The sequence below is a fragment of the Giraffa tippelskirchi genome, chromosome 11, assembly GCF_054371585.1.
Source record: "Giraffa tippelskirchi isolate mGirTip1 chromosome 11, T2T-mGirTip1v1.2.pri, whole genome shotgun sequence".
NCBI lineage: Eukaryota > Metazoa > Chordata > Mammalia > Artiodactyla > Giraffidae > Giraffa > Giraffa tippelskirchi.
Genome location: NC_137285.1, coordinates 101,606,832 through 101,625,363, shown reverse-complemented (window position 1 = coordinate 101,625,363; position 18,532 = coordinate 101,606,832). Strand labels below are relative to the sequence as shown.

Sequence of the window (18,532 nt, the reverse complement as noted above, 5' to 3'; positions counted from 1 at the left end):
GTTTCTTGAGTCTGAGCAATCCACCCACCCAACCTTTCACCTCCCGATTTTGCTTTCCTGCCCTTTTAGGGAGATGTTTGACAAGCTCTCTTCCATTTCATCTTCAAGCCACTGACATGCTCAGAAGCTCTGCTGCTGTCTTCCAAATGAAAAGTGGGTTAATTAAGGCATATTTTCCAGCTTGTTTTTAAGAGAAAACAAAAGAGAGAGAACAGGTATCCTACTTAGTGGCTCCTAATTGTTTCTTTCCCCCAAAATCTTCAGTGTGAAACAGCCTAATTGAGGGCTTCCTCATCTGGCATTGAAGAGGGGAGCAAGGTGGTACCTGGCCCCCCACCTAACTCCCACTCTCTGTCAAGGTCCAGCTGATGTACCATCTCATCACAGAGACCTCCCCTCTCCCCGAGACTAGGTTAGGTGATTATTCCGGATGCTGTGCGGTGCAACCCCAAACCTTCTGAAGGACCAAAGGAGGCACTTTGCTGGCTGTTTGGAGGGTTGTCAGCTGACAGCTCTTACCTGTTAACCCTCCTGAGGAATCGCTGTAACTGAAGAGAGTCATTTCACGAAAGTCATAGCCTTTTTGTAGGGTGGCCTGCATCTGATGATTGGCCTATGCAAAGATGTCAAGGCCTGGTCACTACTTCAGCTTGGTTCAGCTCTGAGACACTTTTCTAGCTTTAGGTCCCTGTGATATCACTGCAGCCTTTAAAGAGGCTGCCTTTCCCCCCAGCTCCTCCCTCTGCCCAGTCTTGCTTCTTTCCTTTCCCACGGGGGTTGGTCCCATGAATACTCCAAAATTATCTTCCTGCCCATTAATCTCCATCTCAGGGTCTGATTGCTGGGCAGCTTGACCTGGAACAAGAGAACCTCATTTGTGTGGCTGTAGCATCCTTTCTAACCATCATTAGCAGTGTGCACTGATATGCTGGATTCCAAAGAGACATGTTAGGGAGGACAGAATGCAATGAGGCCATTTGTGTTTTTTCATCTGGCAGACATATGTTGGTCTGATTCTTTCCAGTCTTCTCATGTTCTATTAATTCTTACAAGACACTGTCTACCACCTACTGACACACCTATCTACTTACCTACAATCTATCATCTATGTTTCTATTTTCCTTCCTCCCTTTATCTATCTATCTATCTATCATCTATCTATCCACCCCGTTATTTCTATCTACCCATCTATCCCGTCTACCTATTCATCCATCCCTATTTATCTCTGTCTATCTGTCTATCTATCATCTATCTATCTGTCCCTATCCATCTATCTCTTTGTAGATGTTGATGCTGTTGGTACCCACTCAGATAACTTTAATTGGCTGGTGCTCCCATATCCCAGATGCTGTAACTGTTGGCTTATAACATGTATCAACTGCCTCCTTTCCAGAGAATTTCTCTTGGTCTAACAGGAGCTGTTTCACCTTAGAGGTTCTGTACCCATCTTCTCTTCCCCAATGACAGACATCAGGGAATAACTGGCACGGCATAAAAGGACAACCCTCTTTTTTTCAAAGTGGGACAATTTCTATGGTAGAATTGCACTGAAGACCTCTCAATGAGATAGGACTGAAGCTAGTTTTCAGACAAGGGCATATTCCTACTTAGCTTTGTCCCCTCATCCTGTTTTGCTTTCCATTCCCCTCTCTTGAGCTTGTTATTGTTGTTTGGTTTCTAAGTCGTGTCTGACTCTTTTGCCACCACATGGACTGTAGCCTTCCAGGCTCCTCTGTGCATGAGACTTCCCAGGCAAGAATATTGGAGTAGGTTGCCATTTTCTACTCCAGGGGATCTTCCTGACCCAGGGATTGAACCTAGGTCTCCTGCATTGGCAGGTGAATTCAATAAATCAATGAAAGTCCTCATCTAAGTCTCTGCTTTTTGGAGATCCTAACCTAAGACATTTTGTATCAAGAGTAGTCCTAAAAAAGCATGCAAGCAAGCAAACAAAAAGCAGACACTAAGCATGGGATTCTAGAATTGGATTGCAATGGAACCCCCATTGTTGGTGGTAAATGGAGTGTTAATGGTTTCTGGCAGGCTGCAGCACAGTGAGTGCTAAGATTTTTATCATGGTGAACTGGGAAATGGATGCACTATCTGGTTTAGTGTCTTGGGAATTTGAAAGGTATGTTAGCCTATTTGGGTTGCTGCAGACTGGGTGTCTTGTACAACAGAAATTCATCTCTCATAATTTTGTGATCTGGAAGTCCGAGATCAAGGTGTTGGCAGATTTGGTTTCTCCTGAAGCTGTTCTCCTTGGCTTGTAGATGGCCACCTTGTTGTGTCTTCACATGACCTTTTCTCTGTACTCACATGTCTCTGATGTCTCTCTCTTCTTATAAAAAGACACAAATCCTATTGGATTAGGGCCCCACCCTTATGACCACATTTAATCTCATTCACTTCTTTCAAAGGCCCTATCTGTAAATACAGTCACATTGGGGGTTAGAGTTTCAACAGAAGACTTTTGAGGAGACACAACTCAATCCATAACAGAAGGAATGAGGGTAATAACAACCAGAAAGACTACAGAATTGTGTGACTTTTGCTAAGCAACATTGATTTGCTGGAGAAAGGAAATGATAAGCTCAAATCTGTAAACAATTTAAAGGCAAGTTGTGGCATTTAAAGAGAATTTTTATACCTGTAGACAGAAGCAGACAGAGCTAAAAACCAGGCAGGCATAGGACTTAATTGTAGGAGTGGCAAAACTTCAAAGGAGACTAAATTGTCAGCCAAGGTAAGTCATTTACGCTGAGACCAGAGCCCTAATAGGGAAGTTGTGGGACCTTGATTCTTGGAGTGGGAATATCTGTATCAACGTACTTAAGGCTGATTCCCCAGAGTTCCCTGAATCATTTGGGCCTGCACAAATGGCCTTCTCTTCCTTGTAAAAGACTTGCTTGAAGGTGATACAGAGGCTTCAAGTGAGGCATTAAGAAAGAACAATGCTTGCCCTCCTCAGATTTCCCCACCCCCTTCCCCTCTGGTCATCAGAACCACAAACTGGGGTCAAATCTCAGCATAGCCAGACTAGAGAATTGCTGGGCCTGGCTAAGGGGTCAGAGGAATCCAGAGCTACAGGAGTACCTGGCTATAATATAGTGGCAGGAAACAGGAGTGGACCCAGAAGGGCCTGCATTGGAGTGAGGGCCAGAATAGAAAGCTGTTAGGGAGGGTTTTCCAATACAGGGCAACCTCCCATGACACTGCATACAAACCCTGGCAAGGGCCCTGAGTTTCTATTTTAAATCATTGCTAAGATGGCTCTTGGAAGCTTGGCTAAAGTGATGGCCCACATTAAACAAAACAGAGTTGCCAGAATTGCCATGTTGAACTGGATAGGGAGGGATCAAAAAGCTCAGAGAAAGAGGCATCCTAGAGTGGGTCTCTTATATAATCTGGAAAATCCACCAGCCAACTGTGGTTTTCAAGGGGCAGGGGAGGTGGCTGGATGACTCTCTGATTACCAAGGTGATAAGGGGCACCGACAACCCCAGAGGGCTCAACATTAGGACTAATGGAGATCCTGTGACACACTGGGCTCCCTATTAAAAGTTAGAATGTTCCAGAGTAGCAGAGACCTGGTGATAGTACCCAGTTGTCAGAGGCAAAGTGGACATGATTACTGAAACAGGTAACAAGGTTGAGGTGGCAATCAGAAGAGCCTGGCCTGCAGGAATTTTTGAAAATTGTACATGGATCATGGTGTTCCTAGAGGCAAAATAGATGGGCAGCCAGCAGGTATACTGCTTAATAGATAATAGAATGAGATCAAGGATGGATGAACATAAGGCCAAGTTCAGCTTCTCTAATAGAAAAACATGATCCCTTGTCTAGCTTTCAGAAATGAACCAATTCTCAAACCCAAAACTCATTGACTAAAGGAGAGGCCAAGTTCTCATAAAAATGGGCCTTGCAACACTATGATAAGTGTATATAGCAGAAGACTGTATACACCTGTATACACTTTGTGGGGTAACTGATTACCCAAGTTACCCCACAAAGCACCTATAGTCATTTACTTGCATAACCAGGCACTGGGAAAGTTAACACTCAGAGCCTTGTAAGGTTTGTTGAAGACAAGTTCTGGGTTAACTCCAACACCTGGGGACACAAAGCATGGTTATGACACTTCTGTGAGGTTAGAGGAGGCCAGATAATAAATGAAATTCTGGCTTCCAAGTGTCTCAAAATATCCACCAAGTGGTCATTTCTCTGGTTGCTGCGCTGTGCTTAGCTCATCAGTCATGTCTAACTCTTTGTGACCCCATGGACTGCAGCCTGCCAGGGTCCTCTGTCCATGGGATTCTCCAGGCAAGGATACTGGGGTGGGTTGTCATGCCCTCCTCCAGGGGATCTTCCTGACCCAGAAACTGAACCGGAGTCTCCTGCATTGCAGGCGGATTCTTGACCAGCTGAGCTACCAGGGAAGCCCACTTTTCTGGTTACTGAAATAAAATTGGAATGGACATAGTTAGTAGAAGGTATAACCTTGGTTCCTTGGCCTATAGTGTAAGAACTATTGGATGGGAAAGACAAGTAGGACCCCCATGAATGTTCTCTCCCTCCACTAGAAGACCAACAATGATATCACATTCCATGGAGGATGGCAAAGATTAGTGCCACCCTAAGTAACTTAAAGGATGCTGAGGTGGTGGTTCCTTGTCATAGTCCCATATAAATTACCAGTCTGGCCCCTGCAAAACATGAGTGGATCGTGACAAATGACAGTGGACTACTGCAAGGTAGTCCCAATTGTATTGTAGCTGCTTTATCAGTCATCCTTATTTACTAGAGGAGATTAACATGGCCTTGGATAAATGGTATGTAGTATTGATCTGATGAATACATTCTTTTTTTTTATACCCATAAGCAAGGATGATCAAAAACAGTTGGCATTCTTATGAAACAGACAACAGTATATATTCACCTTCTTGTCTCAGGGGGAATGTGAATTCTCTGCTTCTAATATGGTCCAAAATGTCCTACACTATCTGGATATTGGATAAAATGTCAGACTGGTCTATGGTATTAATGCCATCATGTTAGTTGAACTCAATGAGAAGTAATAAATACTTTGGATGCATGAATTCCAGAGGGTTGTTGAGAAACCCTGGAGATTTAGGTCCTAGAGAATTCCATGTCACTGATGCTTTTTGAGGATTAATAGCCTAGACATGGCCCCTGATTAAGATGAGATATTGCTCCTTGTATCTCTTATTGTCAAGACAGATAACACTTAGTGGGCTTCATAGTGTTTTGGAGGCAGCATATTCCACTCTGGGTAATTCTGCTATATTCCATTTATCAGGTGATGTTAGCAGACCCCTAGCTTGGACAGTGCCAGGCAGGTCAACCCCTAGATGAGTTACTTAGACCAATGGAAGTGCTAAAATGTGAGATCTAAAATGGATGGTGGAGGGGGAAATATCGAGTAGTGACATGGCCTCGGGAGCAAATATCAGGGATGTGGTTCATTCTAGTCACCCTCCTTCATAATGTTTTCCAGGAAACTGTGACCCTTCAGGATTTTGGAGACACTGTGTCTGGATGGAGTAAACAATGGGAGAAGTGAGGGGGTCAGAGCTGTGCAAAGGTGGACTACAGAAGATGTTCTTAGTGCCCTACCCAGGTACCCTTTATACACTGTGAGTGTTGGGCAGCTGACTTGGGAGCCAACAATTCCCCTCCATCCTAAGAGATGATCTCAGCCAGTGACGGACTGCATGGGGAGACCAGATGTCCTATAGGTGGGACTAACTCTGGTGATTCAGTGCTCTAGAGTAGAGCCTTCCCATGAGATCAGCCTGAAGCTACTTTCTACTTCCTACTCTGCTTCTCCAGCCCCCCTGCCCTCTCCTGCTTCCCTCACTCCTATGAGTGTTCCCCCTAATAAACCAGTAGAGCAAGAATTCCTACTCACATGTGCTTCTACTACACAACCAAAGCCAATGTGTGCATTAATTTTGTACACATTGTGTGCATTTATTATTACTTTTAAAGTAGACTCTTTTCCAGTGCCATCATGCAGTGTATACTACACAAACCCAGTTGTCATTTTGCACTTTCTGAATTATGTTTATTAACTATATGACCCACACATATCAAAGACCAATTTACTTTATGATTTCTCATGTCTCAGTTAAGTAATTCCAATCTACATATTTTGAGGGATGGAGAATGTTGCACTCAGAGAAGTTTACTAGTTCAGACTAAGTTAGTAGGTGGAATCATATCACATAATTGAACTTGAACTTCCTGAATTCCATTATAGAAATTCAGAGAGAAAGAGAAGAAAGAGCTTTTATTTATCCATTGTCTTTTCTTCCATAGCTCAAATTCAAAGAGAAATAAAAGGAATTAATTTTTGGCTTTTGAGTTTCTGAGAGTCCATGTTTTGGAGATTTTAAGGATTTGCAAAGAAAATTTTGACAATACCTCCTTTTTACTTCACATGTTTGATTTTGAAGCAGACTCTCCTGTGAGAAACTATTGAATTATTCTATAATTTAGACTTTTCATTTCAGACCAGGCTTCCCCACTTCTGTCTGAATTAGTGAAGTTTGACTAAATGTGGACAGGAAATGAATTGCAAATTATATGTAAATGTGTATAAATTAGCACCATTATTAGAATAATTTGCATCAACAGCTCTATAATTAGGCAGCAACCTGGGAGAAAAGGGCAGTGGGCAAAGAATGGAGGAAGCTGGGAAGACAGCCCAGGAGTCCTGGGTCCCCACCTCTATGTTAATGAGACTCCATTTTTCCTTCCCTAGACCCCTTGGCACAAGACCTTGGGGATCTAAGATCCATACATTGCTTATGTCTGATTCTTGCTAAGATGCCTTGTTGGTGTTGCTCGGGGGAACTTGGCTTTTCCTCCTCAATGTAGCACCGTAGGAGGCCCTGGGATTTGGGGTATAGAAGTCTCAGATCATTGCTTTCAGGGTGACCTTAGCTAAATCACACTCTGATCCTCAGTTTCCTCATCTAGAAAATGGGATTTGCAAAAAGTACTTCATCCTACACTGTTTCCCAGTACTTGCCAGTCAGATGAGATTATACTTTGACATATACAGCTGCCTATGTGCATTTGGTATTATTCTGATAGCCAAGATCATCTAGCCAGCAAGTGGCAGGTCTAGGATGAAACCCAGATTTGTCTGGCCTTACAGCCCATGTCTCTGCCTCCCATTGCCCAAGTGGGAAGCATCCATGAAGACCAGTTTGTTCCCATGTCATCTATTCTTCCAACATTACTTAGTCTCCTCCCTCATGTGCATACGGTTCTCTTGGGGCCAGAAATGGCATCCTCTATGCCTTTTGCATCCTATCCTCAACATACTTTCGGTGGGCCATGCCCAGGTCAGTGCCAATCCTTGGGGCCTGTCTATGGACCTACCGACAATGCTTCTCTCTCTTTCTCCCTTTGACCTGGGGCAACTAGGAAATGACATGAAGCTCCCATCCCCTTGTCTACAGCTACCCTTGGACAACCCACCTCTGAGCAAAAAAGGGCAGTTACAAGGATACAGGGAATTGCAAAGAGTGTCTGATGAAGCAAATGACCACCTACTTGCCTTTGGAATGGGTCATATGGATTTTCTTTTTAGCATGTTTGTCATCTTTATTTGCCGTGAAAACACATGTCCGTGCTCTGAACCCAGCCCAGAGGATAAGCAGTGGCCAGAAGGAAATCACTAAGGTGTGTGAATCATCCCAGGCAGACACCTGAGGGATGAGCACATGTCACAGAAAGATCACAGGGTTTGGATTCAAAATCGGATACTGGTTCCTGCTCTGTGATCTTGTAAGCCTTCTGAGCCTCCCTGTATCCTTCACAGAGTGACCGTGAGGATGAAATGGGATTTTCTATGTAAAAGGAATTTGCTGTTATTTCATGATGATCAAGGGCCCCCAGCACAGAACTTCAGTTTCTGGCTGCCTGTCCAACCTCATGTCTACCTCTCCACCCCTCAACACACGTGTGGTGCTATAGACCTAGAGAATGGCTGCTCATTACAGCTGTCTTCACTCCCACTGCCGCTCTTCTCTGGATGGCTTTTCCTGCCCCATTGTTTGGCCAGTGCCTACTGATTATCCATCCATTCAACAGATGGATGTTTGCTGAGCATCCGCTGTGTGTCAATCACTGTGACAGGCACTGGGGACATGATGGTGAACCAAACAAAGACGGTTCTTTTCCTCATGGAGCTTATATTTTCTGAACGATGGTACACTCAGATTAAATATTACAGCCAACAGTGACATCCAGCCTCCCTTAGCACACTTAAGCACCCCCTCCTTTGTACCTCACCGACATTCTTCTATCATAATGTCTTTGAAAGTGGAAGTGAAAGTCTCTGCTGTCCTGTCTGACTTTTCGTGACCTCAGGGACTGTAGCCCACCAGGCTCCTCTGCCCATGGGATTCTCTAGGCAAAAATACTGGAGTGGGTTGCCATTCCCTTCTGCAGGGGATCTTCCTGCCCCCGGGATCAAACCCGGGTCTCCCAAATTGCAGGCGTATTTCCATGCTCTGCCCAACCCTCCTCTTCGCCCTCTCCCTCTCCCTCTCCGCCTGTCTTTTCTCCTCCTGCTCTCTCTCCCTCCATCATACTGGCAGCCATCTTCCTTGTCCTTCCTTGGAATTTATGAGGCCAATCCTTGAAATGAGAAGGTGACTACTTTCAAATAGATAAAAGAAAGCCCTTCTTTTCCCAGCAGATAATTAATTTGTGTCACTTGCTAGTCGTAGAACATAATTGAGGCCAAGGGCTTAAGAAGGCCCCGAGAAGGAATTAGACACGTACAGTCACACCAGGGGGAATGTATCACTCACACTGCCTCTCCATCCCCGGAGGGCGAGGTGAGTGAACCCTGCCCTGAGCCGGGTAGCAAAGAGCTTCTCAGCCTATTCAGGGGCCCCGGCCAGGTCCCGTACTCACTTACCACATAGTGAGCTGAGAGTTACCTTCCTGGTACCAGTGACAGACTTGTCATCAAAGGGTGGATGAAGAATAAGTCAGGAGCCTTGGATTCAAGTCCTATCCTTTCTCCAGCTGAACAACTCAGATGTATTCCTTAACCTCTCACAGCCTGTGAGTTCCAGAAACCCACGAATCCTGTGTGTTTCTCCTCCCAGGGCTGTGGCCAGGGGCTGGAAGTGGAGCTGGTCAAGCTATAGGACGTGAAGGACTGAGTGTTTCGTGCCCACTCACCTTGTTTCTCACCTTTGGGTGTAGTTAAAGGTTGGTTGCTAGAGAGAGGATGCTCACCAGAAACTTACAGTCTAAAGTTGCTGCCATTGACCTTGGTTACAAGGCCCATCCTCTGGGCATGGGGTGATCTCAGGTAAGATCTCAGGAGCAGAAGCAACTCAGCATCCCTGAGACTGAGGCCTGCATCCGGCATAACCAGCTGCGAGGTCTTGGCAACTCCCTTTTCTTTTCTTGACTCTGTTTCTTAATCTGCAAAATGGACATTGGGGGTTAGAGCAAAGATCATTATTCCAGATCATCATTTTTCAAAGTATTCTTCAGAAATTGAAAAATTTCAAAAAAGAGTTCCAAAAAGAAAAAATTCAAGAAAATGTTTGAGAAATTCTGCCTAATATCTGTAAAGATAATCAGCAGTCAGATGAACATAATGAGTCTCATGAAATGTCTGTAATCAGGAGAACTGTTTCTATTCAACCTGTCTTGGCCCAAATTTTGCAGAACCCTTATAATGTCCTATGACATTGATTCTTGTGGGCACATGCTGCTGAGGGCATGTGACAAAGGAGTCTCTTGGGTTTTTCCTCATCAAACTTTTTCTGTCTCTGTGACTCTCACAAGGCAATTCTACATGCAGGTGGGACCAGTGGGGGTTGGGGGGCACCCAACTTCACACCAAGGATTGACCAGTGGTCACGCTGCGCTGTTTCAGAATGTCCTATAGAATTTGTCTGCCATCTATCTCCTTCTTCCCAATTATGCTTTTCTGGCTGACTTTCAGCCAGCTTTCTCTGAGCAGAAACACCCAACAGAGGGAGAGGCAGGTGGACAGTATCCAGTAGATAAGGAACCCCGAGAAGGTAACTGGGGGTGCTTGCCGGTGCTGGTAGGGCTTCCCAGGTGGCACTAGTGGTAAACAATCTACCTGCCAATGCAAGAGACATAGAGATGCAGGTTCGATCCCTGGATCAGGAAGATCCCCTGGAGAAGGAAATGGCAACCCACTTCAGTATTCTTTCGTGGAGAATCCCATGGACAGAGGAGCCTGGCATTCTACCGTCCACAGCGTTGCAAGGAGTCTGACTCAACTGAAGTGACTTAGCATGCATGCACACAGGTGCTGGCAGGATGCACATGTTGCAAACTAGCCACACACACTCCCTAGGGCACTCTGTGAGTTGGGTCTCTGGAACCAGTAGGGAGTGTGATAAGCCAGCCCCTACCTGTAGAAGAGCCACCTAGGCAGTGAAGCCATGCGATGTGACTGAGCATGGCCACAAACAATGCCCTGGGTGCTCCAGCTGTGCCATGCATTGCACTGAGACTGGAGACGCAGTGGTGACTCAGATGCACTCCCTGACCTTGAGGTGCCCTTGGACTAGGGGAGGGACGGGAGGACAGACAGCATGTCACCAGATAACAGTACTTATTTTCCTGCCTTGGTGTACAGTGTCACCTGTATACCACCTGCACACTTTTTAACTGGAAAGTCAGTTAAAAATTCAGATGTCTGGCTTCAGGCCTAGATTTTGAGAGTCAGAATTTAGGAGCTGATGCCAGGCAACTGTGTACTACAGTGTGTGATGGGATTGAGAGATTACTGACTTACATAATTAGGGCTGGTGGGAAAAGCTTGCACTCTGGGGTCAGGATGCTGGCTGGTTGACCCTGGACAAGCCATTCCTCACTCCAAGCCTTAGCTTCTTGTTTCCCCCAGCTTTACTGAAGCACAATTGACAAAATTGTAAGATATTTAAAGGGTGCCACGTGATGATTTGATATATGTACACATCATGAAAGGATTTCCCCATCTAGTTAATTAACACATCCATCATCTCACCTATTTATCTCTTTCTTTTTGGTGAAAACATTTAAATTCTGCTCTCCTAGCAAATTTCAATTATATGATCCATTGTTATCAATTGTAGTCACCATGATTTACATTCATCCTCAGACCATATGCGTCTTATAGTTGAGAGTTTGTCTACTGTTAGGAACCTCTTCCATTTTTCCCAAGTCAGTCTTCTACTCTCTGTTTCTTGGAGTTTAAAATTTTCTTTTAGAGTCCACATATAAGTGGGACCATGCGGTGTTTGTTTCTCTCACTTAGCTTCTTTATTGAACATGTTCATGCATTTGTGGCAGGAGTGACATTGGAACAGAGCGGGTAAAGCAGCTGGCACAGAGTCTGGCCTGGCATAGGCGCTCAGGGGGTGGTGGCCATCCTCCGTATGTTTATTGAAGTGCAGGAGAAACACAGAAGGCAGAAGAGTCACCCATCAAACCACTCCCGCCAGCCTCATCTCAGAGGGAGGGAGGAGCCAGGCTAGGTTCTGGATGTGCTGAAACTCCCTGGATCCAGGGGTGCTGCATGTCAGTATAGACACCATTTAACCACAAAGGTTGACATTGAACCAGATACTTCAATGCTTTTTACAAGCAAGGACTGGGGGTTTGTGACGTTCTGCAGTTTCCCATGGCTCTTCAGCCAAGAGCCAAATTTCCTGTTACACCCACTCCTTTGCTTTAATTCACACATTTAGGACCAAAGCACTCACTATTTTTATAGTATTTATGAATTTCCTGTGGGTGTGCCTTGTTGCCTTCGCTAGCTCCTGAAGGCCAGGAACTGGACATTTGACGCCACTTCTTCCCTTAGTGCCATGCAAACAATAAGCACTCAATAAAAACTTGTGGCTAACTGATAATCGATCTGTTGCAGCAGAGAGGAGAGATGCCAGCTGTGGCTGTTTTGTTCTCAATTTGGGTTTATTTCTACCTTTAAAGAGCGTGTGCATTATTATATTATCATATTATGCAAACCAAATATTCTAAAAAGACAGATAGTTAACAAACAGACTAGTAGATTAGGGATTGCCTATGGGATTCATCCCAATCAACCTGCTTACTTATCTGCCTGTGATCAGGGTCCTGAATCTTTATCATTCAGCAGAGTGAAGCAACATCCCAGGTTCCCAGAGGAGTAGAACAGGATTTCAATTACATATCCATTTTTTTTATCACTTCACTGAAATAACATGGACTCCCTGGCTCTAAATTGCTAAAAACCAGTTTAACTTAAGGAGACAAATAGACACTAATTACAGAGCAAAGTGGAGTCCAAAGCGTCTAGCCACTTGGCTGAGAAATGCCTTCCGCCACTCTCTCCAATGCAAAACTGGAAAAAATGAAAGTTTCCCCTGCTGCTTCTCCACTCTTAGAGCCCATCCCACCAGGAAGGTAGGAGTGTGAGGGGAGGGGTACGAATCAGCCATCTGGGGAGAGAAGTTGGGATGTTCCTCTTTTAGCCCTGGCAAACTATTAACTTGAAGACCATGGCATCTGTTTCTTTTGTATAATAATCTGTGCTGTTGTCTACATTCTTATTTAGAGGCACCTTCTAAATCCTAATCAGTTCTGCAGCTTCCAGCGAAAAGAATGATGATACATAGGCATACTGGTGTCCTGACTGGTACCAGCTTCACAACCACAACCGGTTACATGATCTTGGACAAGTTACCTTAGCTCTCCGCTTCCAGTTCCTCTTCTGTGCAGTGAGATACAGCGGTGTGCTGGTAAATATGTAGCCAGCTCTCCAGGGAGGAAAAGACCTTATTTACAGCTTTTGCCAATTTCCATGGTGTAAATATACCCACCATGACAGATTTCAAACTGCCAAACTGACATTGAACAAGAAATTGGGAAGAAACGCCCATGACCCACTCTCCTGAACTGGTGTGGGATGGTTCCAGCTCTGGTTGAGCTCTCTTCTATCATCAAATCAAATAATAACGGGATAGCCAGGCAGACTGCATTCAATCGCTCCCTGTCTGGGCAAACACATATCCTTAGTTTCTAAATCTAAAGCCAGATGGCAAGTAACAGGAAAAACATCTAGCTTCTGCATGTCTCAGAGGTGGGGTAAGAATAAAGGAAACAGTATTTTAAACATAAGGTAAAAGTAAAATACAATTCTTTTCATTATTCATATCAGTGTTTAATGAATATGGAAAACATTTATTAATAAAATATAATAAAATATTCAAACTCTCCTTGAACAAAAAACACTCTTCCCTGCTTCTGTGCCTTTGTGAAGGAGAAGGTGGACAATTTATTCCATGTCGAGTGAGTTTGACAAGGGACAGATGGACAGAGTGCCTTCTCTCCATCTGTCATGTCCAAGTTCATGCTCAACAAATGCTTAGTAGCTGTGTGTTGATGAGACCTCCTGGCCATGGGAAATTTCCTCTTTCATGAATAGTAGAGATCTGATAATCAGGCACTGAGTACCAACTGGACCATTCAAAAGACTTCCTTGGGGGTCTATTGGTTAGGACTCCATGCTTCCACTATAGTGGGCAGAGGTTCAATCCCTGGTCAGAGAACTAAGATCTTGCACGCTACATGGTGTGGCCAAAACAAACAAATGAACAAAAAATAAATTAAAAAAAAATCCCCAACTGGACCATTCAAGTTTCCCCAATGTGACTGTGTTGCCTTCGCATCCGTGCTTTTGCCTGTCTCAAACAGTTCTTCCTCCAGCTCTTCTGCAGACCCTTCCCTTCCTTAGATCACTTCTCTCTCCGATAGTGCTTTCACCTCTCTTACAGCACATGTCTTATCCAACCCTGACTTTAGTCACTGATGCTCTTGTCCTATCCCTCAAGCAGACTGTGAGCATCTTGAAGGAAGAGATTAGGTCTTATTAATCAATTTTGTATTTCCGACAGTGTACTTAATAAATGCTTTTTGAATTTTAATTGAATTTGTAGGACTAGAAGGTGATATAGTTCCTTAATCTAAAGAGTTCTTTCTTAAAAAATGAGTGCTGAAGTTAGATTCTACTGAAGAATACGCAAGTAGCATTAGCTAGAACTGTTGATGTGCAGAGGAGTAGTAGACAACAAAATTCTTAGTATGCTCAGTAGGATGTCAAAAGGTGCAATTTCACTCCCTCTCTCACACACGCAGTGATTTGCTTGGCATCCAACATTACTCACTTCTTCAAATAAAGTCTCTATTTATACCCACATTCATTAATTTTGTAACTGAAATTAATTGAATAAGAATGTTTCCAATATCTTCTAAGCACATGGAACACTGCTAGGAACCACGGGAGATAGAAGCGGTATAATACAGGGTCTGTAACTTCAAGAAACCTGGAAGCACAAGATGAATATATTTGAAATGTAAGTAAGCGGTCTGGGTGTAGTTAGGGAATACTTGACCTTAGCCTTGAGAGATGAAGAGAGGAAAGAGGGAAATAGAAGAGAATAGGAGAAGAGACGGAGGAAGAAATATAAAGAGCGGGGGGAAAGGTAATTGCAGGACACAAAGGAAAGGATGTGGAACAGATAGGGAAGGCCAGAGCTTGGGGAGGGAGCAGTGTGATGGGGAGGCATCTTGACTGGTGGGGGGAGGTTTTTGTGTTGGAAGATAACAGCACAGACTTATCTGAGAATCAAGAGATAGAGGCCCTAGAATCTCTGTTGAGTTTAGACTTTATCCAACAAGCACCAAAGTTTTTAGAGTTTACCCAACACACTTTTGAGTGAGGATGTAGTTTGATGCCAGATGTGCATGCGTGTGTTCTCATTTGCTCAGTCATATCCAACTCTTTGCGACCCTATGGACTGTAGCCTGCCAGGCTCCTCTGTCCATGGGATTCTCCAGACAAGAATATTGGAGTGGGTTGCCTTTCCTCCTCCAGGGGATCTTCCTGACTAGGGATCAAACCCAAGTCTCCTGCATTGGCAGGCAGATTCTTTGCCACTGAGCCACCTGGGAAGCCCGTTGATACCAAATACTAGAGAGTATAAACCACAGAGTCTAAGGCATCTGGGATTAAGATCCGCAGTGGGATAGTGGCATTAGAGCTGAACCCAGAAGTCACTGAGAAACCCAGGAAGACACGTGGAGCCAGCTCCTCTTTCCGTCTTTGTCTCTCTCCCTTTTGGGCTTTGTCTTTGGGGTCTTTTAGTTTGTCTCTCCCTGAATCCTAGAAACAGTCCTTTTTCCTACGTGGCTTCTCCACTCTTCTTTCTACCTACTGGCTTTCTCTGATGATTCATTTTTTCCTTTCCCTCCGTAACTTCAGCTTTTCCGAGGCATCATGACCCTCTAGTCCCCCCACTGCTAAGTGACTCAGCTGCTTAATGTCTACGCCTTCAAACCTCTAAGGGTCTGAGTGACTCAGCTTCCCATACCTGTTACGTTATAATATTGTAGGTTGTCAGCCAGCTCAGGTGATGCCCACTCCTGGTCCAGTCAGCTAACAGTCTGGTAGGTATGTTAGATAGAGGAAGGGTGGGTCAGAATCAGGGTCACCTGATAAAAAGCACAGCCCAGGTACTTAGAAAAAGCTACAGATAGATGGGGAGGTATCATGACTACTATCTCTTTACATATTCTTTGGATTTAAAGGATAAAGATAATGATGGGGTCAAAAGTGATAAAGTTTTATGAGGCTGGCTAACTGGAAGAGTAGAAATAGTGACAGAAAAATAAGGAAATGTAGCAAGGAAGCCAGGTAGGAACAGGAAACTGCTCATTTAGGGGCAAGTTGAATTTCACTTATTCATTTAGCAAATATTTATTGACTACCTACCATATGCCAAGAACAGTGCTAGGTGGATAACAGGAAGAATTCAGGGTGTTAAAACATTGAAGATGATAACAGAATACTCAATAAATTATAATGATACTTCCATCTGTTACGCTCCTATTGTAGACAATCTGTATTTGTTACTCTATCTTGTTTAGCTCTTGTTATTTAGTCGCTCAGTGGTGTCTGACTATTTGCGACTCCATTGACTGTTGCTGCCAGGCTCCTCTGTCCATGGGATTTTCCAGGCAAGAATACTGGAGTGGGTTGCCATTTCCTTCTCCAGGGAATGTTCCCAACCTAAGGATTGAACCCGTGGCTATTGCTGCATCTCCTGCATGGCAGGCGGATTCTTTACCGCTGAGCCACTGGGAAAGCCCACTTTTTTTACTTTTTAAAAGTTGAGATATAATCGATGTGTAACTTACAGGTATGCAACATAGTAATTCACAATTTTTAAAGGTTATATTCCATTTATAGTTATTATAAAATATTGACTACAATCCCTGTGTTGTACAATATATCCTTGTAGCTTATTTATTTTATACATAGAAGTTTGTACCTCTTAGTCCCCTACCCCTATCTTGTCCCTCCCCTCTTCTCTCTTACCACTGGTAACTACTAGTTTGTTCTCTGTATCAGTGAGTCTGTTTCTTTTTTGTTGCATTCACTAGTTTGTTGTATTTCTTAGATTTCACATGTAAGCAATATCACAGCATTTGTCTTTCTCTGTCTGACATTTCACTTACCATAATGTGCTCTAAGTACACACATGTTGTTGCAAATTTTATTCTTCTTTATGGCTGAGTAGTTTTCCGTGTGTGTGTGTGTGTGTGTGTGTGTGTGTGTATAAAACACCTTCATCCAGTCATCTGTTGGTGGACACTTAGTTTGCTTCCATATCCTGGCAATTGTAAATAATACTTCTATGAACACTGGGGTGCATGTACCTTTTGAATTAGTGTTTTTGGCTTCTTTGGATATATACCCAGGTAGAATTGCTGGATGGTATGGTGGTTCACTTTCACTTTTCCCTTTCATGCACTGGAGAAGGAAATGGCAACCCACTCCAGTATTCTTGCCTGGAGAATCCCAGGGACGGCAGAGCCTGGTGGGCTGCCGTCTATGGGGTTGCACAGAGTTGGACACGACTGAAGCAACTTAGCAGCAGCAGCAGCAGCATGGTGGTTCTATTTTTAATTTTTTGAGAAACCTCCGTACTGTTTTCCACAGTGGCTGCAACAATTTACATTCCCACCAACAGTGCATAAGTGTTCCCTCTTCTCCGCATCCTCACCAACATTTGTTACTTGTGGTCTTTTTGATGATAGCTATTCTGCCAGGTGTGAGATGATATCTCATTGTGGTTTTAATTTGCATTTCTCTGATGAGTAACGATGTTGAGGATCTTTTCATGTGCCTGTTGGCCATCTGTATGTCTTCTTTGGAAAAAATGTCTATTCAGGTCTTCTGGCAGTTTGTAAAATCAGATTCTTTGTTTTCTTACAACCATCTTAAAAAGAAGACACTATTCATTTTATTTTGCATTTGAGGAAATTAAGACTCAGAGGGATCAAGTAACCATCTTAAGACCACACAGATCAACAGCTGAATGGATAAACACAACGTGGTATATTTGCCCAATGGAATATTATTTAGCCTTAAAAAGGAATAAAATTTTGATACATGCTATAATGAGGATAAGCTTTGAAAACCTGATGCTAAGTAAGATAAGCCAGATACAAAAGAACAGTACAAAAGAACGGACATTACATGCCTCCACTTTTGTTGTACTGGAAGTAGGCAAATTCACAGGCACAAAGTAGATCAGAGACTAGCGGGGGTGAGGGGAGAGGAATGGAGGTTATTGTTTACTGTGCACAGAAATTTTGTTTGGGGTCATGAAAAAGTTCTGGAGATGGACAGTACTGATGATTGCACAACATTGGAAATGTACTTAATGCCACTGATTATACATATTAAAATGGCCAGAATGGCAAATTTTATGTTATATAAATCTTACCACAGTTAAAAAATGGCAAATGAATTACTCCAGCTATCGTGTGGGGAATAGATTGTGGGGCTCCTTGCGGGGTGGGGAGTGTGGGAAAAAGCGGAAGACCAGCAGGGTTGGGGGAGAGGGTCTCATATAGTCTTGCGGAGATGATGGTGCCTTGTTGGATCAGAGCGGCGCCAGCAGCGATGGAGAGATATGGCCAAATTAAAGTCCTTTCTGGAGGCAGGCAGCTGACATGGTGTGTCATGCTCGTAGGAGGCGATAAAAGGGGATTGTGTGTGACATGTAGGATCTTGTCTTGAGGTACAGGGTGCATTGTAGTATCAGGTTCTAATATTTTAGGGGAAAGTAGCTGAAGTGTTGTCAGGAGGAATAAGTACTGCGCTAGCACAGTGCCACCGCAGGTGCGGATGAAATTGTAAGGAGACAGGTTTGAGCTCAATATTTAAAAAAAAAATCAACAAAAATCTTTTTAATAATAAGAGTCATTCTGAGCATGGCAGGGGCTATCAAGGGGTAATGATCTCTCATCCAGGGTGTGTGGGAACTGGTGCCCCCTCGGTGAGGCTGTCAAAGGGGAGACACATGTTGGACTTCGGGTGACCTTTAAGATCCTCCTCAGTCCTCAGATTCCTTCATCCCAGGTCTTTGGAGGTTTTTGAAAATGGAATTTCTGTCCTAGG

General features: G+C 43.9%; 1 long non-coding RNA gene across 1 annotated transcript in view; it reads left to right on the top strand.

Moving 5' to 3' along the window:
- The first annotated feature begins 2,013 nt into the window (after positions 1–2,013).
- Positions 2,014–18,532, top strand: part of LOC145525587 (uncharacterized) — a 55,420-nt gene continuing 38,901 nt past the window's right edge. Inside the window, exons 1-2 of the long non-coding RNA XR_014068310.1 lie at positions 2,014–2,131; positions 5,519–5,641. This is a non-coding gene — a long non-coding RNA (uncharacterized LOC145525587). The remainder of the gene's footprint in view (positions 2,132–5,518; positions 5,642–18,532) is intronic.